The 21426-nt window shown below is 52.0% G+C and overlaps 1 protein-coding gene across 3 annotated transcripts in view; it reads right to left on the bottom strand.

The window, feature by feature from the left end:
• Positions 1 to 21426, bottom strand: part of Galnt2 (polypeptide N-acetylgalactosaminyltransferase 2) — a 111499-nt gene that overhangs the window by 55683 nt on the left and 34390 nt on the right. Inside the window, exon 1 of one of the 3 annotated variants that reach the window (XM_087594304.1) lies at positions 11290 to 12818. The gene's annotated coding sequence lies outside the window, so the exon portion shown is untranslated. 3 annotated transcript variants of the gene reach the window in all.

The following is a 21426-nucleotide window of genomic DNA, read 5'->3' as shown; positions in this document are numbered from 1 at the left end:
ACAGCCCCTTACGAGGATATTACGCATTCATTAAAAATTATAATGATAAAGACCACATCAAAAATGCAAAATGCTTATGTTAAGTGGGAGACCAGATTTTATGTACACAATAAAACAACCATCTAAAAATACACACCCATATGGACCAGCCAGGAATGAGACACGGGGAGGCAGAAGAGGAGCTCGTGCTGGCTGAGAGTGCTGGGTGGTGTTTCTATTTCTCCAACTCTTTCGGGTTCTTAAATTATTCTCATGAATAATTTTTAAACCCAGCACAAATATGTTACGGGTGGAGTTATAAATCTACACGGTGCTCAGCACCGCCGAAGAGGCAGACAATCTGGCCAGGCCTGGCCTGAGGTTGCCAACGGTGCCCGGACACGGAGCTGTTTGCAGAAATGCTGTAGGTCTGGTCTCTGCTCCTCCGGTGTAATCCACCCAGTAGCCCAGAATCCAAAGGTCCCTGGGAATTCAAGTGAGTACCCAGAGTTACCCCTGCAGACTAGACTTGAGCAATGCTGGGTCTGTCTCTAAGTCTTTTTGGTAAACACCACTTTCCACACTAAATCTATTTTCTCAAAAAAAAAAAAAAAAAAAAAAAAAAAAAAAAAAAAACCCTCAAGAAGTCAAAGTAGCCTTGTGAGATACAGCCATTGCCGTGAGCACTCAGCCAAGGCTGGACTGTTAGGAAAACATCGGATGGTGATGTCTTCATAGGTGGCTGGCCATGTGCAGAGAGAGCCAGATGCTCCTACCAGATGCCACATCGGCATTTTGGTGAGACAGAGGACACTGCCTTCTTGAAGCTGGTGCTTCCTGTGGACAGGCCACCTGATGGGGCTGTCCAGCTCTCAGGTGCCCTGTAGTCCGTGTGTGGTCTTTACCACATCTGTGGAGCATCCCATTCAAAAGAGAAGAAAACTGAGACCCAGATGATAGAAATGAGGGCAAACACTGTATACCTCAGTGAAACTGTGGCTGCCTGGGGCAGGGTGCCAGCTCTCTCCACCGCCAGGGACAGTCTTGGGACAGACTGGCTGACCAGATACATGGTCACCCTCTGCCACATGCTGGCCATAGGCTGGTCCACAGTGGCATCCCGGAATCACAGTGCCCCATACCCTGGATGTGGCCCTCGGGAACCAATCAAGAAGCAGAGCGGAAAGAGAGCTAAAGAGAGATGTGAAGTAAGCGGGGAAATTCCCATCGGCCCTGGGCTCACTGAATTCCTGATTCCTGCCTTTTCCTGATGCTTCTAGCAAGTTCCAGGAAGCACTGAACATTTCAGCCTCAGAGATGGTAAGCCAGGGTCACCAGAGAGTGTAGGCAAGTCAAGCTCTCGGGTGACAGCTCAGGGCAACAGCCACAGCGTGGGGCAAAGGGTGCCCTGTTTCATTCACTCAGCCCCCACACACAGAGCAACAAGCCCTGGCCAGCCTGCCCTGTGGCTCACAGATACCCGAAGGAAAGAGCATGGGTCTCCAAAGCCTGAAGCCCAAGGCTGGTCCTTCTCATCCTTCTGTTCACGCCTGTGTAACGATCTACCTTTCCCATGGGCTTGTGGACAGGCTGACGGCATCCGCCTTTTTCTGTAGGCAGCTGTGAATGAAGGACTTTCTAAAAAAAGGTAGATGGGGCTACAGGTGCAGTTCACCACCTGACTTGGGCGTGCATGACCTGGACACCTTGGCAGGCTGGGAGCTGCCCAATAGGGGCCAGGAAGCAGATACTCCCAAAGGAGTTTGCATACATTGCCCCTCCCTCTACCACTCTAGCCCCAGGACACTGCTAGTCTCTCTGTCTCTGTCTCTGTCTGTCTGTCTGTCTGTCTGTCTCTCTCTCTCTCTCACACACGCACGCACGCACGCACGCACGCACGCATGCATGGTGCATACACACACCCCACCCAAAAGGGGTTAGACCTCCCAGCATTTCAAGTCAATAGCCAGCTCCCTCCAGTGTCAGTCACTGTCACAGTCGTACAGCTGCAGGTTGCTCTGGGCACAGTGCTAGCCTCCTTCCCCAACCAGCAGATGGTATCCTCTCATCCAACACAAGGCTTCCATACAAAGGGAGTCCTTGTTCTAATGAGCCTTTGTCACACTGACATAGCTTTCTCAGTGTGTGTGTGGAAGGCAGAGACCAACCTCGTGGTCTGCCCACCTTGTTCTTTGAGACAGGGTCTCTTGGTGACTTAGAGCTTGTTCAGCCGGCCAGCGGACCCCAGCGATGAAGAGGATCGCAAGCATGGGCCGGCACACCAGCCTGTTCATATAGGTTCTGGGAACAGCTTCTCATGTTTGCACAGCAAGCTCTCTACCGACCAAGCCATCTCCTTAGGCCTTGAGATAGACCAGATGTTCTTCTGCATGGCCTGCAGCCCATCCCTTGGGTGCAATTTCTTTGGAACCGGATCTGGGGTTATAAATCCTCTTTCCCTTAGAAATGGAGTTTCATAGAAAACTGCAGGCCTCACAAAGCCATAACTGGGAGAGTCCTAACAGCCCCACAGGAAACTCTGTGACTAAACAACATATAACATCTTGGGGAAGGGAGATCTCTCCACTAACTCCCAAGTACCGGTCTTTTTAAAGAACATGGAACAACTGAGAACTTCTTATCTTAACCTCTGAACTAAGTCACCTGAAAAAGCTGCCTGTTGGATTGTGTTCTGATTTTCAGTTTTTGGACAGGTCACCCACAGTGACCCCTGGGAGTAAGAGACCATGACCTCAGAGGCCTGTGTCTTGTGGGTCGCAGCAGAAACCAAGGCCCCGACTCAGAGAAGGAATCTGATGGTACCAGAACCCAACTTCCCTGCAGAAACTCAGCCCAAGCCCAGTGACATCTACACTACAGAGAAAAGCAAGGCTCCCTCCCCAGGACCTGCACTCAAAGCTGGACAGAACTCCAGCCTGCCCAGGAGGGTCTTTGTGCTAGAAACAAAACCCCAGACAACAGTCCAACCAGCAAAGGCTGCAGGTCCTCACACTGAGAGGCTGTAATCTATATGGTTCATGTCTTGAAGTTAATTCATAACCCAGAAGATATCACTTGAATCTGGGGATGCCCCAAATGGACCCCAATCTGGGAGGCTCAGTTTATTTTTCATTGCTCTGGGCATCCAAGGCCTAGAGGTCACAAGGCTGGCTCCTCTGCCGGCTGAGAGGTCTGCTCCAGGCTCCTCCCCCTAAGTCTGCAGGTGGCCTATTCCCCACATCCTCTCATGGCCTTCTCTGTGTTTCAGTGCCCACGTTTCCCTTTTATGAGGACACCAGTCACACTGGCTTTGGGCCACCTTACTGACCTCATTGTAACCAGACTTCTTCAGCAAAGACCCTGTCACCAAATACAGCCCCGTCCCGAGGCCCTGGGGATTAGGAGTCTGGCCTACATTTTCGTTTGGGAGAATAGCACTTACTGCCCCAGAGATTTTCTTGGGGGGGGGGGGGTGGAGGATATGAAAAGGAGGTCCCAGGGGCTCCCTTGGCTTTGGCTCCCTTCCCATCCTCAGTGGCTTGATCTTAAAAGGCCTGAAGATTTTGGCAGTGGCCCAGCCCTGGTAGGGCAGGTGCAGAGGCCAGCAAGCTCAAGGGACCCTGCTTCTTCTCTGTGTAAGTGTGCCCCACACAGAAAAGAACACAGCCCCGCATGACGGAGGGTCTCTCTATCCGCTTGATTTCTGCCATGGGCTGAACAGTGAAGTGTTTAAGATGTTCAGAATATACTTTTCGGCTTCAGGATGAGGTGAGTTCTTGGCCCAAGGGCTCCACAGACAGCCACTATTCAGCTTTGAGTCCCAAGAAGCTAATCTGACAGAGACTTATTATTCTCTTCGAATAATGGGTGAGAAAGAACCCATTTTGTTGTCTTTAATAAATTAGACACTCGGGCAGACAGACCACACAATAAATCTGCATACGAGCGTAAGAGGGGCCGGGCACCAGGGCTTTTATTAACGTATCAATTCCAGACACAAGGCAGAGGCCAAGTGAATGCAAACCAATGCCTCTGGGGAGCCAGGGCCTCCGCCTAACTCAGCCCCTGCGGTCAGCCTTGCCAGGAGGCCTCAAAGAACAATGGCTGTAATCCATCTCCCAGGGGTGGGGACAGCCCAGACAGCCAGAGCTCTTGGGTCTGACAAAAGGAACCTCAGACACAGACCTCTGTGTAGAATCATGAGAGCAGGCAGGAGAGGGCTGGAAGGAGACTCCGTCCTGGTGAGCGGTGGGTCTAGGAGTCCTCAGACAAAATGGGATGTTGTTTCTCAAAGGGATAGCTCGGCAAGGTCGAGGCAGGGGCTGTTTCTATATAGAAAGGGCTGTGGGTGTTTTCGTTTTGTTTTGCTTTGACCCCTCTGACGTGTAGAAATGTGTATACAAGAGAAACAGAAAGAAAAAGCCACGCCAAGGCCCTTACTTAGTGGGCCCAAGGATGAGCTTCAAGCTGGACTGCTCCCCTCTGCCTTCAGACTATCAGGACAGCCACAGAAACGCCCTGTGGTGAGGGAAAGACACCAGGCCTCATGTTGTGTCTGTCCCAAGCAGGACAGTCTGTCTCTCTTGATTACATCACTTAATTTTAGACCAGTTAGAGATTCGAAAGTCAGTCGATACTGCGATGTTTCACACAAGAAAAGAAGAACAAAGAGCCCCCCTGGGTGTACATGGTGGACGAGACCACACGGGTGAAAGTGTTCCAGGAAGGCAGGGACGTAAGAGATCAGGCTCGGCGAGAGACCCACAGGCAAGGGAACCAACCAGATGGCCTGGCTCTCACAGTCCATCTTCCTGAACCTTCCAGACTCTCCACCAGGCTCACAGTAACAGGGACTCGCACAGACTGCTCTGGGTTTGCTGTTTGTTTTCCACAGCATTTTCAGGAGCTACTCGCCAGGGCTACAACTTTCAACGAGAAAATTCGCCCAGGTGTCTGGAGGGCAGGGCAGGTAGGGTGAAGCCAAGAGGCCATGCCAGGGACCATGTCAGGGATCGAGGGAGCAAAGGCCCTGGGGGTGACCCCTCCCAGCCTCTGTTCTCAGGCGGAGCCACCATGAACTATAGACTCTGTTTTCCCGCCTGTAGTCGGTGTGGTGGGCACAGGGCCAAGCCAGGGACCTCTGTAGCACATTCTTCCAGGGCCACCTTACAGTATTCCTGCCTGGTAAGGAGACTGTTGCTTTACAAAGGCATTGTACTGCAAGCCATCTATCTCCATGGCAACCTGGCTGACATTCCTTAAGTATGCCTCATCTGGAGCCTGGGGACACCAGGGTGGACACTCAGACCACCATCCTGTCTCAGATCTAACTTGCAGGGCTGTATTCAACAGGTGGCAGCCAGGACCGATGAGGCGGCAGGGAATTCTGTAAGGACACAGCCCCACTGGTCTGCTATCAGCAAGACATCTTAGCAATCCTGCAAGTTTCAGGAGACGGAGGAACAGAGGTTAAAGGCCACAGGTAGACAGACAACCTCTGTGGCAGGACTATTGCAAGTCATCTATGCCCTGAAGAGGCTCCACACAGGGGAGCAGAGCCACCACCTGGTCCCCAACAGCTGCAGAGTCCTGAGGCCACCCTTGGGCAGAGTGCACAGCTCATCACAGCATAATCGAGGCAGATAGCTTGACAGGATGGTCTACACTGCGGGCCAGACTACAGAACTCCCATGACTCTTCCCACCTCAGCCTACCGAGTGCTGGGATTACAGGTGTGAGTCACACATGTGACTCCGGGGTGGGTTTTCAAGGTCTGAATTGGCAGGGAAGCCGCTGGAGAACATGTGTGTCAGGTGAGTGGCAGCAACCCCTCAAGGGTACCCTGCTGGAACATCCCCAAGAGTGTCCTGCTGGAACACTTGGGACCTACCCATCAGCTGTGCTGTGGAGGAAAGCTGGGTGGAGTCCATGCTTGCACGGCTCCACTCCAGCTCCTCCCCCTGGATAGGAAGTTTCTCCCTGTGCTCATCGCTCACCTGGGTGAGCAGATCTGGAGGCCGGGTGTGCATATGGGTCACTCACACACGCCCTCAGGCACTCTTTCCAGTCCTCCCAATCGAGGGCCTGCAACTGACTGCTGCACCAGCCACACTGAAAACTGCAGTGTGTGCTCTTCACAGAGCTCGCCCCAGAGCTGCTGCCGAGGCAGGAAGTGACTTAGTTCAGAGGTCTCCACACCTTTGAGGCTGGACCCAGGAAGTTCAGTGGCCTGACCAGAGCCACCTCTGCAATACATAATACAGGCCAGAAATCTGGCCTCTCTTCTTCGCCCCTACGAGAGCTAACACCAAACCTGACACTTCATCACCAAAGCCAGCCCTGCCAGAAAGAGCGCACAGTCCAGGCTCCACCCTCCACTCCAGCAAGCGGCAGGGGCAGGTCTGCAGTCACTGCGTCCACACATGAAAGCATTATTCCCACTGTGGGTGGAGGGCCAGGGGAGGGGGGAATCGCAAGCCTAGGGAAGCAGATGGCAATGGACTCGCATGGATGAGAACGGCGGCCATCCCGGGGCCCCACACTGACCCCCATGAACAGGAAGGGAAAAGGAGCAGCCTCCTGTTATCTCATCTGCTTCTTGTGTCCAACTCCAAACAGCAGAGGGGGTGCTGCCTTCCTGATTCCTGGTCAAGACACATACACGAGCTTCCATGGGTTGACAGAAGCAGAGAAGGGACCCTCGGAGAGAAAGCCAAGAGCAGCAGGGACAGACACCGGGCACCACACTGTCCTGGATCATGGCAGGCGCTCAGGCCCGCCCCACTGACCTCAGTACATGAACGGGCAGTGGCTATGCGCTCTGGGATGTATTTCCAGAGCACTGGATGAGTGGCACGCAAGGGGGCGGGGCTGCATCCTCTGGGATTAACTCACGCAGGTCTCTTTCAAATGAAGAGCAATGTGACTCTGTAGGCAGATGCTTGAAGCCCTGGGTTCAATCTCCAGCACAACACAGACTGGGAGGGCTGGTGCACACCTGTGACCCCAGCCCCTCCACGGCAGAGGCAGGAGGATCAGAAGTTCAAAGTCATCATTGGCTACATGGTGAGTGTGAGGCCAGCCTGAGCTAACATGAGACCCTGGGTCAAAACAAACAGCAACAAAACCACACACACACACACACACACACACACACACACACACACACACACACACACACACAGAGAGAGAGAGAGAGAGAGAGAATATGGACACATCTACAGGGAGTCAGTGCCTGCCAGAGAAACGGCCACCACTCTGTCTGTAGTGACAGTCGTTGGCCTGTGCACCCCATATCACAACCACACCAAAAGGGTGTGGGCGCGAAGCTCTGAAACCCAGATGTAACGGAACAATTAAGTCCAAGCTTGGCAAAGGAATGGAGGGCTTGAGCATCCCAAGGAACGCGGACTCTCAGAAGTTAGAAACACCACTCCACAGGGAAACCCAGGCTGGTTCAGACACCACACACCCAGCTCCACCCTGGAGCGCCAATCTTACATCTCTACCCATACTCAGCAGCCAACTGAGGGACACTCACTCTGTATATCAACCTCATTCATGAGGGAGCAGGCCACTCGGGGTTAACCCACCTGGCTCACTGGCCGACTGGAAGGCCCTAATGATGTTACGGTCTCCCTTCCTCCAGATGGAATATTAGGTACCCACATTTCTAAGACAAATCAGATCTTTCCAGACTCCTGGGGTGACCTAATTCCTGTTCACGCACAGCTTCTGGAAACCACAGATCCCTGGGAAGCAGAATCAGAAGCCTCTTCATCCATACTCAGAGATAATCCTGTCCAGCCTATGGTCTGCCCAGGCACATGACGTGTTTCAAGAAAAGCTAGAACTGTTTGGTGACATGGGGTCAGAGACAACAGAGCCTCATGTGGATCTTATTTTTCTCCCTTCAACACCATCTTCTGGTAAAGGAAGTCCCAGAAATACAGGCGAAATACAGGCGGGCACTGAACCAGGTGGTGTGAGGGCACACACCGCTCTAAATTCACCTCAGTTGTTACTCTCAGTGATCTACCACTGGGTGAACATGGGTTGAATTACTAAGGGACAGAGTTAGAAGGACACACGCAAAAAGAGAGGCTGTGTAACCCCAACCGACAGAGCGCAGAGAGGAGGAAGGGTTGTGATGTATCAGCAGAAAAGCCCTAATCTGGGAACAGGCCATGGCAGGACACCCGGGGGCACTGTCCCTCACTGCTAAGTCTGATTCCAAATTTCTACAGAACAGGACGTGCCTTCAAATGGGAAACCACAGTCTCTATGTACCCATTATCTCCAGAAGGGCAGAGTGCAGTCACAGGTACCTGGGCACTCTGCAGAGCTGACGGGCATTGACAGGATGGAAATAAACATTTGATTCTTGGCTGAACCTCCTGGCCACTCACTGTTCACTGACAGAATGCTGTCTGCATACACTGCTCTCTCGGAACTGCCTATAAATGTGAGCCAAGGATCTACCTGACCACCCTGTCCCCTGCCCTCCACACAGCCCACGATACTCCATGAGGGTCCACCAGAGGTCTGGAGGAATGGCCTCCTGGGGTGGATTAGTTGTGTGGTCTCTAAGGGATGCTGGTCTAATTTGTCTTCCTGGTGCCTTCCAGCATTGTACAAAGCTATGATGGCCCCGTGAATCAGAGTTAGAGGCCTCCAGAGCTTAAACTCAGGCTGAGTAGATATTTCCACATGACTCAAAACAACCCAGTTCTCAAAAGCCTCGGCCTCAGTAGTCCACTCGAGACCTGTGTTTTTTCCCCAGCTTTGCTGCGATGCTAAGGAAGGCGGGCTCTCTTCCAATCTGCTTCCGTACTGTAGGTCATGGAGGTGAGCGGGTGCATCTCCACCAGGCCTGTTGCAGAGGGCCATGGACTCCACAGGCACTGCCGAGATGGAGTCGAAGGCTTGGAAGCCTGTGTCATGCTGTGGTGGTTGATTCAGCCCAGGTCCTGGCCTCATCCTGACTTAGGGGGCACAGATGCTGGATGGGGACCCACAGGTGGATATCATGTCTGAGAGAAGCACTGAGGGAGAAGCAGCCGGCTTCTCACGACCACCAGCACACCTCAGACGTAGCGATGGGACCTGGTACTTTCACCTAGTGTCCTCATCTCCATGCTGGGGACAGAGATGACGGACAGGACAGTGCCTGGGAAAAATGACTGCAGGGTCTCCCAGGATTAAGCCCACAGCACAGCAAACACTGGGCTCTGCTCCCACACACGGTGTTGCAAGCAGGGACAAGGAATGGGGAAGGCGAGGGACCAGTGGGTACACGCTCCCGTGACCTCATCACTAAAGAAAAGCCCAGGAGGAAAAGGTGAAAAGGATTCACGAGGGATCAGAATGGGCTGTGCTCTAAAACTAACAATGCCAGGGGGAAATCTCCACTTTCTCCCGGAACTTGGGGGGGGTGGGGGTGGGAGCGGACATCTCCCTTTGTTAATGAAGGGTAATAAAAGCTGAACCACACACAGACTCTCTCCTGAGCCAAATGCGGGTTCCTCTTTCGTTCTCAGCATGGGCCATGTTATAATATAGCACTAGCCCATCCTGAGGGCTTGTGACAAGACGGGAAATGTCTGCCCAGATCAGTCCTGATGCTGCATCTGGAAAAGAAAAATCCATGGTGCGCCATTCACATCTACTCAGGAAGATCAGACTCTCCTGTGGCCACCAGCAGAGAACCCTCTGTAAGTGCCCTTGAAGGTACTGGGGCAAAGGTCAGCAAGCCTGTGGCCCCAGAGACAAGGGACATCTGCTGACAACTCTGACACTTAGCCTTTGCTGACTTCCCCAGGACAGAACCAGCCCTGCCTATGTCAGGCTCCCAGGAGGCCTAGCACAGCAAGACAATCAGGAGCCGCCCAGTGTCCATTTGTTTCCAAAAAGCTCTGCCTGACACCCCCAGCAAAGCCTGAAGACTTCAAGGGAAAGGGGACTGGAAACAAGACGGGTAGGGAAGGATCTGCCTTTGGTTTGAAGGAGAAGTTTTCTTCCCAAGAAGACACCCCAACCCTTCTTGACGGCTGACACCATGCCGCTCCCTTATTTAGGCCCAAGACTTCACCATTATCAAGACCTGGCCCTGCCACACCCCAATTGTCTCCATGGGTAGTCACCAGCAAGCCAGAACCACTGGAGGGATACAGACCCAGTCCCACAAGCTTTCCCAGGGCCCTGTGTCCTCTGGGGCAGTGGGAACTGCTTGGGGGCAGGGTTGGCCACAAAGCACCCTCTGATCAGTCGAGCCCTGCCTCTCTCCACATCCTGCTCTCCACCTTCCTGACTGGAGATTTGGCCCCCAACACCAAGGGCCCATCCTCCTCCTTTTGGGTCCCTGAGTCTCCTGACCTGGTCTGCCATTTTACGCTGCCCCATGAACTCATGAGGTGGCTTGGTCAGGGTCCATCAAACTTGACTCTGAACACACAGGATCCACTGCTGACACATCCATATCTACCTGAGTGTGAATTCCAAGTCCCCGGGGCACAGCTGCACAGAGGCTCCCACCTGCCTGCCCCACTCTGCACAGGGCCTCCCTATTCAGATAGGCATATGATTCGTACCGCTGCCTTTCTAGTAGAAGCCAAATGGCTGTGTCAACTCTGGTCTCCTGAGGCACTTTACCTAATGGTGGGGTTAAATAGCAGGCTTCTAGATCCTTCATAGCTGAGCGTGAGCCCAGTGTATTCTAGCTTAAATTATGGCATCCCAGCAACGCGGATGCTGATCCCAGCGAAAACAGGAGTAGCCCTGTGATCAAAGCACGTTAACAACGACGTGTAGTGCACGGCACACAAAGAGCGTGTGCAAGGCATTAAGGCGCCTCTGCCGGCATGCGAACCACTCAGCCAGTGCAATGAGATTTATTATAGAGTTGAGGGTGGGGGGCACTCAAGTGTCTCCAGACAGTTAGGTTTCTACGTAGAAACAAACCTCAGACTGCTGTGGTAGCTTGTATGAGAACGGCTCCATAGGCTCCTATCTTTGATCCTTGGTTCCCCATTGGCGGAACTGTGTGTGGGCGGTTAGGAGGCGTGGCCTTTGTCAAAGGGGCGTGGCGTCGTTGAGAGGCGTGGTCTTTATAAAGGGCGTGGCATTGTTAAAGGGGCGTGGCCTTGTTGGGAGATGTGGCCTTAATAAAGGGGCGTGCCCTCGTTGGGAGGCGTGGTCTTTATAAAGGGGCGTGGTCGTGTTAGAGGAGGTGTGTCCCTAGGGGTGGGCTTTGAGATTCCAAAAGCTCAAGCTATTCCAGTTAGCCTAGGCACCAACCCTACCTGCACTTACCTCCTGGTTGTTGTTTGGACATGTAAGTTCTCAGCTACTGCTCCAATGCCATGCCTGCCTGCTGCTGCGCTTCCTGCCTCGATGCTCATGAACTGTACTACCTTCTGGAACTGTGAGCTCCAACTCAGATGTTTTCTTTCATAAGCTGCCTTGGGCGTGATTCTGTATCCTGTTCATGGGACAGAAAAGCAACTAAGACAACCGTGGTGGACAAAAGCCACTAGAAGCCGCTCACGGGCCATCTACCCTAACTCCCACTTCACAGGTAGCAACAGAAGGTCATTCAGATCTGTTTGCTATGCTCTCACCACATCCTGGGGTTCAATCACTCCCGTCCTTCGTCCTTCGGAATCCCAGCAAGCAGCTGGTCTCTGCCCTCAGGCAGCCACAGAGGAAACGCCCACCTGCCGAGCCTTGGGCCAGGGACTGTGTGTGCCTCTTCAGACCCAAGGCTGGGACACTAAGTGATTCACACAGTACAGGAACCTGCAGGTGGGGAGTGTGGCCACCACAGGATACCTGGACTCCTTGCTTCCTTCTCAGAGTTCCAAGTCTGGACTCACTCCAGGCAACAGGACAGGAGAGGTGGGCAGTAAGCAGCAGCAACAGCCCCAGCATACCCACACTCAGATCCCGGCTTTGATTCCTGGCAACATAATCTATTTTGAGCATGAGACAAGTTCGCTAATTCCAAAGGAGCCAACTTAAAAGCAGTCTACAAACGGAACGGCAAAACACACTGTGAAGCCGTGACAGTGCCCCAAGCACCCCCATTTCCCGAGGACTTGGGCAGGGGCACGGGACCAGAGTTAAGAGAACTAGTTCACATGGGCTGCAGTCTTCGGGAAGGGGTCTTGTTGGAGACTCCTCCTCACTCAAACATATGCCAGGGTGTGACCATGCAAGGCCAATGGCTACCCCTGGGGGTTTCTCATGAGCTGAGATGACTCAGCTGGAAGAGTTTGAACCCCAGCATCCATAAAAATAAAAAAAAAAAGTCAGCGCTGGGGAGAGGAGAAAGGCAGACTCCAGAGGTTTGCCGCCCACTAGGATAGCCCAACTGACAAGCTCCGGGTGTCAGTGAAAGACCCATCTCACAGAGTGGATACTATCTAGTTCCTTGAGTGTAGAGGAAACCATACTCTTGCTTCCACACGCATACTCACAAACCCACCCACATTCAGTGACAGGAGCAGGAAGGGGCGTGGTGTGGGAAACAGCAGCGCTAACTCCACAGACGTAGAAAGGACTCATGGCGGTCTCTGCCATGAGAAGCGGCAGAGAAGGCAAGAAGAACGGCACATGTGTGAAGCATTCGCTCCACCGTGCCCGCCCGGCACGTGCTGGGGCTGCAGGATCCTCACGGGACACCGCCATGGGAGGCTCTGTTTGAGCTCGCCAACGAGGTTTGTGCCACGTAAGCACTGCTGTGGTAACAAGGAATGAGTTAGAGCACCGATAATTCACACCTCAAAAAGGTTCCCACACCCAGCAGCACACGCGGAGCAGACGACAAATGGCTTCTGATGGAGTCTAAACAGAGGGCATCACCCAGGGACATCACAGCCCGCCGAGAGGCGCTCAAATACACGCCATTCTTCAAAACTGAAGGGCCTTTGTCATGGATTTTACATCAAACTATTAAGACAACCTCCCACAGCCCAGGGAGAGCCTGGCATGTGGGGAGGTCAATACCCCAATACATTGACACACAGGAGCTTCAGCTGGGCAGAGCTCACAGTGGGACGTGAGGGGAGCCTGCACCCCTGCCTCAGCCACCAACAGGAGACCTCCGCTTACCAAATCTTCCCAGATTCCCTTACAGTACAAAAAGGTTATATCTACCCTGGAGAGTGAGAGGTTACGTCTGGACTCCCACCACCAGGATCTGAGCCCGCATCAAGCTGTGGCTGCAGTCGTGGCTTATGTATTAGGAACAAGGTCAGCCCGAAATACTTTTCTCCCCGTCCAAAGTTCTCAGGGGCAGAGGGCTGACCTACAGAGTACCAGACAGTGACTTGTGCTACGGAGAGAACAGCTGCCCCTGTGGACCTGCAAGACGAGAGCCAAGACTATGCCTTTTCAGAGGCCACTCCTACCGTGGCAGGAAGAGCCCCTCCCCACAAGTTATACACATCTTCCCCTTCCCTGAGTATACTTCGCACCTACTCATCCCCACAGCTCGGTGTTCCCAGCTGCCCTCAGCTGGCTTCAGCCATCCGAGCAGCAAACACAGCCCCATCCATGTGACCCTTTGCCCTCTGGAGTGGCTCTCTCTGGGCTCCAGGCACCAAGCTGCTTCCCTGCTCCTCTTGCTGAACACCTCACACACCAACCCTGTACCTGAGCCAGCAGTTTCAAAGCGTGTGTAAGCCTGCGATCCATCTGGTTGAGCACCAGAGAGGCCGCCATCCCGCCTAGCACCTGCCAGCTTGGTGCCTGAGACAAGGAAGTAGGGAAACAAACGGGAAAGAGAGACGAAAGCCCTTCTAGGTGAGCCACGTAGGCCCCAGCCTCGGAGATACAACACGGTGGGGCAAATGTAAGTGCGGAGGGCAGTTTGTCCATTTAGACAGAAGCCGGGCACCTGGTTCTAACCTGGGTGTCATCCGACCCAAAGTTCTACTCTTCACGCCCAAACAGTGTTCTCCAGCTGAGTTGGCTACCGATCCCTTTAATACAAGGCTCTTTTGCTCCCCCATCAAAACCCACAACCTCCAAAGACCAAGCCCTGGACAGACTTAGGCTTGGGCTCCATTGGCACGTCTGGCACTCCCGACCGGCGTAACCAACACTGCACTACAAGACCGAGCACAGGACCTTGGCTAAGAGGAACACAGCAAGCCCCTCCCCTCTTTATTCCATCTGTCTTCGATTTAAAACGTGTTACACACTCAGGCTCAAGCCAAACCAGCAGACGCTCAGAGGAGGGTGACTTGCAAACTGTGAGGTGGACTCAAGCAGTGCCTCCTGCAGCTGCTTCTGCTCCTCCATTCGCCCTGTCTTCCTGACAGCAGCTTGCAGGCTCCCTCTGAACTCTGACCCAGTAATGGCTCGCCCTTTCCTCCTCTGCAGTGCCAGGCTGACAGCAGATGTGACCGTTTGGGTCAGATGCTAAGGACAGAGAATGTTGGCTAAGGCCATAACTTGTTACAGGCTACAGGTGGATGACCTTAGCCAGGAGGGCAACAGCCAGGAATCTGGCTGGGAACAGTTCACGCAGACGGCGGAAGAGTGATCTCACAGTGTGGGCAGCAGGCTGTGTCTAGCCACCTGTCACCAAAACTTAACTCATCACCCCCCCCCCCCAAAAAAATACCTGGGTACTTGAGAATAAGACCAGTTCCTCAGACCCAAATGACTGTGCTCTGTCCTGTAACACAGTGAACCCCTCCCATTGAGACCTGAGTGCAGACCATCCAAGTCTGGCACCTCTGTGACTGACACCATTTGAAGAGTTCAGGCCAAAGGACGCAGGGGGCTCTGACCACATCCCGTCTCCAAGGATCTGAAGAAGCTGGGTGCTTTCTGAACCACTGAGAAGGCGTAGCCTTGCTTCGACTCTCTGAAGGGCACGCACCAGCAGCTGGGGGCAGCGCCTGTCACGTCCCACCATGGCTGCTCCTGAACATGACTCATGTCATGGGCGGGTTTTGGAAGAAGTCCTGCTTTCGTTTTTTTTTTTTTTCAGCTTCTTCACAGTACGAGGCTTACCACTGGCGACAAGGGGAAGTGCTGGTTGGTTACAAGTCTAGGATGACCGCAGCTGGGACCATAGCTCCTTTGGCGACGTTATCCACAACCCCAAACACGCTCTTGGGTGCTGGTGTCCCCTTTCCTGTCTCCTTGTATAAGACAAAGTTAGAAACAGAAATAATAGAGAAAAAAAACCTCCAAGAAGTACCTGGCCAGCCTTGGACTTCATTTGACTTCATCTGAATCAGAGCTTGACAGTATGTGGCACTGGTGACAGTCACTGTCTGTATGGGTTTTGTTTTGTTGGTTGGCTGGCTGGTTTTAGACAGAGTCTCATATTTAAGTTTGGCTGGTCCGGAACTCCCCAGGTTGAGGTCAACATGAGACCAGGTTGGCTTTGAACTCAGAGTTCAGCCTTCCCCCGCCTCTCGAATGCTGAGGTTAGAGGTATACGCTGCCACACCCACCCACCTCCGCTGCTTAAAGCTGAGGCAGCCTGTGAGCACAAATTCTCTCAGGCCAGCTCTATGTCATCACTGGAGACTGGACCATGCAGAGAAGGTCATCTGAGGGCCCTGAGTTCACCACAGAACCAGAACGACAAAGAAGCCTGAATGACGCGGTGTTTTTATTTTCAGAATGCCCAATGGTGTGGCTTTGTGACTTGGTTTCTTATCATGCCTGTCAAGTATGCGGGCCATTTTCAGAACTAGGAGTCTAACAAAACTGTGACCACAAGGCTAACAAACCCAAAGACAGCAGTTAAGGCTCTCCCGTGGGGTTAGAATACAGCGCAGGTGACAGAAGACTTGCTTACATGTATAAAGCCCTGGGTCCCATCCCAGCACTGTATAAACAGGATGGTGGTATAGCTTGTAACTCCAGCACTTGGAAGTTAGAGGCAGCAGGATCAGAAGTTCAAAGTCATCCTCATCTGCATAGCAAATTCAAGATCAACTTGGGATACAGACTGGGGGCAGGTGGGGAGGCATTTCTATGACCTGAGATACAGTGAAAGGACACAGACCTCCTGCTGCTTTATAAACAATGCGGGTTTTTTCCTTCCGTGAAGGGAAGAAAACCAGGAAAAGAGGTCTATTGAACAAAGGTAAGGTTTGTCTCAGCGGGAGCTGCAGAATGAGAAGGTGCTGGGAACAAAAAAAAAAAGGCAGGACCAGAAATCAAAGGTACGACCGGTCTACGTGGCTCAGATGTCTGAACCTCACTGTGTGAGTCACACACTCGGGCAGGACGGCATGAGTCATTAATCTTCAAACCCTGGAACTCCCACGAAGACCCAAGCATCAGCTGTGCCCAGTGCACTGAGTCCTCAGCAGCGCACTGTGATGGCACTGTTAGCCATATGGCAGAAGCTCCTGAGATAGACGGCCCTGAGGCTAAAATCATGGCTGTTGCCATCAGAGGCGCGTTCATTTTTGGAAAGTCCTGGTGGTTACCTGTGGCTCTGACATGGGGTGGTCGAGCTTGGTAACTTCAATTTGGTCAGAAATTCACAGAGAAAGAAAACAAGCTAAGCCAAACAAGTAGAACTCCAACCTGTCAGAACAGGACGGCAGCATCGGTCAAGACCAGAGGCATAGCCATCCTCCCAACAGTGTCTTTGGAGAGCCACATTTCTGCAGAGGCACACACTGCCCAGAACTCTGACTTTATAGCCACCTGCTGACAAGTCGTCCCTGGACACACCTCCCCAGAGCAAGCCCACTGAGCTGCTACCGATGAGAGACAGGGAGCCTCTCAGCCAACCAAGATGACTATGGACAACAGCCTACATTGAGACGAGGTGCCAGATGTGTATAGATGCCAGCACTCAGGAGTATGGCAGACATAAATATTCACCTTACGTGTGCAGACCCCCCTCCACAACACACACTCATGCACGCACATACATGCATGCACACACATGCATGTGAACACACATATGCACGCATACACACACATGCACACACGCATACACACACATGCACACACGCACACACATGCACGTGAACACACACATGCACACATACACACATGCACACACGCACACACACACACATGCACACAAGCACACATCATGGATTCATAGCTTATTCATCAGCGTTATCCTAAATATGAATAACAAATTCATGTTAATAATAGCGGAGACCTTTAAAAATGCTCTGGAGGAAACCACATCGCATGCCGATGCACATATACCCCGGTATGCTGACTGTACAACCGTGACTCCAGGCCTCCTACTCTCAGGAGGAAAACTGTGTTAAGAAAAAATATGGCTAGAGGAAAGGAAATGAAACCATCAACCTTGCAGGTAAACGGATGTTACCAGGAATGACTGTACTGAGTGAGGCAGCTCAGACTCATGAAGGCAAAGGTTACATGTTCTCTCTCGGCAGAGCTCCTAGCTCCAAATTTTCTGATATGAGTGCATAAATATTCCGGAGTAACTGCAGAAACCGGGAAAGTAGAGAGACCCATTGCCAGGTGGAGGTGGGAGCAATAGAGAGGGGACTAGCAGGGTACAGGCAACCTGATGGGGAATGGGGGAAAGGAGCAGCTCTACTTAGGGAGGAGGAAGACAAATACAGGAGGAGGAACCATCTCTATAAACAGTTTAAATGAAGTTGTCCCATCTGGGCTGAAAATGCTAACTCCCCTCCCGCCCCCAGAGCCAAAGATCACCTAAGAAAAACCGCAGCAGCAAACCTGAGAAGGTCTCTCACTCCTCACACTATGGATGGATGGATGGATGGATGGATGGATGGATGGATGGATGGATGGATGGATAGATAGATAGATAGATAGATAGATAGATAGATAGATAGATAGATAGATAGCTGGCTATGGCTACTGCACCCTAGAGGAGGTAAGTCCCTACTGCTGAAGACACCCTGCACTTCAGACAGACACAAGGCCCAGAGACCTCTGTCTGAGCTAGGACTGACCTAAAATACCCCTTCATGAGGACCAGTCCTCCTGGTACCATAAGGCGCAATGAAAGCTTCTAAAGGAAGCCAACCGACAGTCCTACCCAGCTCCAACACACCGGAGCCACAAGTAGCATGGCGCACCAACCCTAAGGATACAGCGGTGGCATGCATCACCTTGGTAGTGACCAATAGCTTTCTAAGTGGCCGTAAGACCTGCTCAACAAGAGAGAAATCATGCCTCGTGCTAGAAACCTAGACAACTACCCAGAACTAGTGAGGCCGTGGCTCTCAGAACCTGCTGTTGTACAAACCACCATAACCCCTCTTTCCATGTTCTATATACCCCTTGTACCCACAGTTAAGTGCAGTCATTGTCCTTTACCAAGGAAACTTCTCTGTGTAATAGAGACTATTAGAGGAAACCACAACCAAGCAAAAGGCAGAGTAGCGGAGCCCAGTCCCAGTGGATACATACATCTACAATGTAACTTCCGCCTAAGAACCATTGCAGAGAAGAGGGCAGAAAGACTCTAAGAGCCAGGGGAACCGGGGGTTTGCTGTGAGCTTGCGTCTCCTAGGAATGTCAGAAACTATACCCATCGTCTCTCCAACAGAACTGCCTGTGTGTGAGCTGGACAAAAACAAGAGACAAGCTGACGTGGATGGGGTGGGGCACAGGGCCTCAACCCACACAAAGAACAACTGAGGAATGCTGGGAGCAGGAGAAAGTCTTCCCAGGGAAAAGCACACCAGCTGGTTATCCAATACCAAATGGTCAGCCTGGAAAACACACATCGGTAACAAAATACAGACGAGCAGGTTGTATTTAATATGTGTTTATGGCTATACACAATAACAATGAACAAAAGAGACCATGGATTTGAAAGAGAACAAGGAGGGGTGGATGGGAGGGTTTGGAAGGATGAAAGGGAAGGGAGAAATAATGTAACTATATTATAATCTCAAAATGAAAATAACTTTAAAGAAGTACACCTAGAAACATCAGGCAGAGGAAAGGAAAGAGCACCAAGGGGTGGGGACAGGTACAGAGAGCAGTTGCTACCCATCAGCCTCAGGCTCGTACCTAGCCCCTAACCCTCAATCCGGTGAAGAACAAACACCTTTGAGGGAAAGCTGTGTAGCCTGCTTTCCCAACAACAGCAGAAGATCGGGTTCCCTGATTCAAGGAATGCGCCCGGGAGAAGCACCCTCTATGCACAGTGGCTAGAGGTGCTGTGTTAAAGGAACAGGCACTCTGCAACTCCCGCGAACACCATTATTTGCTCCACAAATGCTCAGGAGGCCACCATCCTGCTCAGGGACTCAGGTGCATGCTGGGCCACAGGCCCAGGTCTGAATTCAGCTTCGCTTTTCTGCTTTTGCTAGTTCCTCTCACCATGGGTGTCTTAATGAAGGTTTCTATAGCTGTGAAGAGACACCATGACCACAACAACTCTTATAAAGGAAAGCATTTAACAGGGCCCAGCTTACAGTTTCAGAGGTTTAGTCCATTATCATCACAGGGCGTGCAGATAGACATGGCACTGGAGAGGTTAGCAGAGAGTCTGACATCTGAATCAACAGGCAACAAGGAGAGAGAAACAATGGGCCTGCCTTAAGCCTCAAAGTCCACCCTCAGTGACACACTTCCTCCAACAAGGCCATGCCTAATAGTGCTGCTCCTTATGAGCCCATGGGAGCCGTTTTCACTCAATGACTGTGAGTTCTTGTCAAGTGAGGCTCATGGCGACACTGAACTCCTAGAGCTGTCATGAGGCTCAAGCAAGAGGCCAGAAAAGACTCCACACACAGGACCTTGGACAGTGCAAAGGATGGCTCTCAATCTCTCCCTGTGACTCTCCTCTGGAAGAGGGACAGCCACATGGAGAGCCAGTCACCCACCTTCAGGGAAGTCTAAAAGGAACATGTCAGGACTAGGGTGGGCACTAATATCCAGCAGCAAAACAAAGTCCTGACAGACACATCCTTTGCCTGGCTGAGTACCCAGTACTGGCCGGCACCTCCTTACCAAGATGGAAACTGCCCCAGAACTGAAGCAACAGTCAACACAAACATGAGAGAGAGGGAGGCCCAACAAGCGGGCAGATGGGATGGCATGGGACTACTGCCCAGATCTGGCTCTGTTAGCATCTGTTCTAAGCCAGGTGTTTATACCAATAGAGTTCTGAGTGGGATCTAAGGATCTGCCTGAACCCCATGTGCACTCATGGACCCAGGAAGCACACAGCAGGCATGTGGAGGACAACTCTGGGCCAAAGAAGAGAAGCAAAGGCAACAGCTGGCCTGGTGCCCAGGGCGACACAGGTAAATCCATGTGCCTACCACCTGTTCCTCATGGTCTGGTAATGATCACAGGAGACACAACACAGGGCAACAACACCAGGTGTTTAAGTCTCAGGGATGCTCCCAGAGGCTTTGGAGAGGAAGCCGAGGTCTTTAACTAGCCTGAAACTGTGTAACGGTTTCCTCCTAGATTGAAACATTCTAGCCAGCAGGGAAGCTCTTTAAACAGAAGAGTAAACAGCTAAAAGTAGTTTCAGAAGCTACCTGAGACTGATCAGATTCACCAGGTCCCTCCCCCATAGAGTAAGCAATAAAGCTGAGCTGCAAAGACAACGCTGGACCGTACCAGCTGCCAGAAGCAGAAGCCAGCTGACCTGCCCGGAGGAGACTTAGAGCAGCGGAGGACCCTGGAAGGCTCACTCTCTCGCCTGCTGAGCTGCCTGCAGTCATGCAGTGTGCTCCAGGTTCTCAGCTTTGGGAGCTGTCGTCCATGCTGGGGTGGGCTGTGGTGATGCAGCTGTATCTGAACGGTTTCTGCCCCTGTAAACAACCCCTTAACCATATTCCTGTAAGCAACCCCAGTAGAACGCATTGGTTCACCAAGCTGGACGGCGATGTATGTTGGTCTGTTATGTGTTCCAGATATGGGGTGAGTGAATGTGGGTGCTGTATCTCTCCAGGAAAAGTTCTGGCATACACAGATGCTCATTTGTGAGCCCCTTAGCCTAAACAGCTCAGCCAACAAAGGTCCTTGCTGTGCAGGTCTGATGAACTGAGTTCATCCCCAAAACACATACAAAGGCAGATGGAGAGAATTGACTCCACCCCAATGCCATCTCTCTCTCTCTCTCTCTCTCTCTCTCCCTCTCTCTCTCTCTCACACACACACACACACACACACACACACACACACACACACACACACACGCTATGCCCTGACCATAATGTACTCACATATACAACAGTAATAGGAAGAGGCTGAGGAGAGGGCCCCGGTTCATTCCCAGCATCTACACAGCAGTTCACAACCATCTGTAACTCTAGGGGTCCTCCAACACCTTCTTCTTACCACCACAGGCACCAGGAACACATATAGTACAGACATACATGTAGGCAAAATACCCATACGCATAAAGTAAGATTAAAAAGACATTAATTTTTAAAGAGCCGAGGAAATCACTGGAAATCTTACTATAACTGAAGGGTG

Source organism: Rattus norvegicus, chromosome 19, assembly GCF_021556685.1.
Source record: "Rattus norvegicus strain SHRSP/BbbUtx chromosome 19, alternate assembly SHRSP_T2T, whole genome shotgun sequence".
In the NCBI taxonomy this organism is placed as follows: Eukaryota; Metazoa; Chordata; class Mammalia; order Rodentia; family Muridae; genus Rattus; species Rattus norvegicus.
This window is presented reverse-complemented; position numbering and strand designations above follow the sequence as displayed.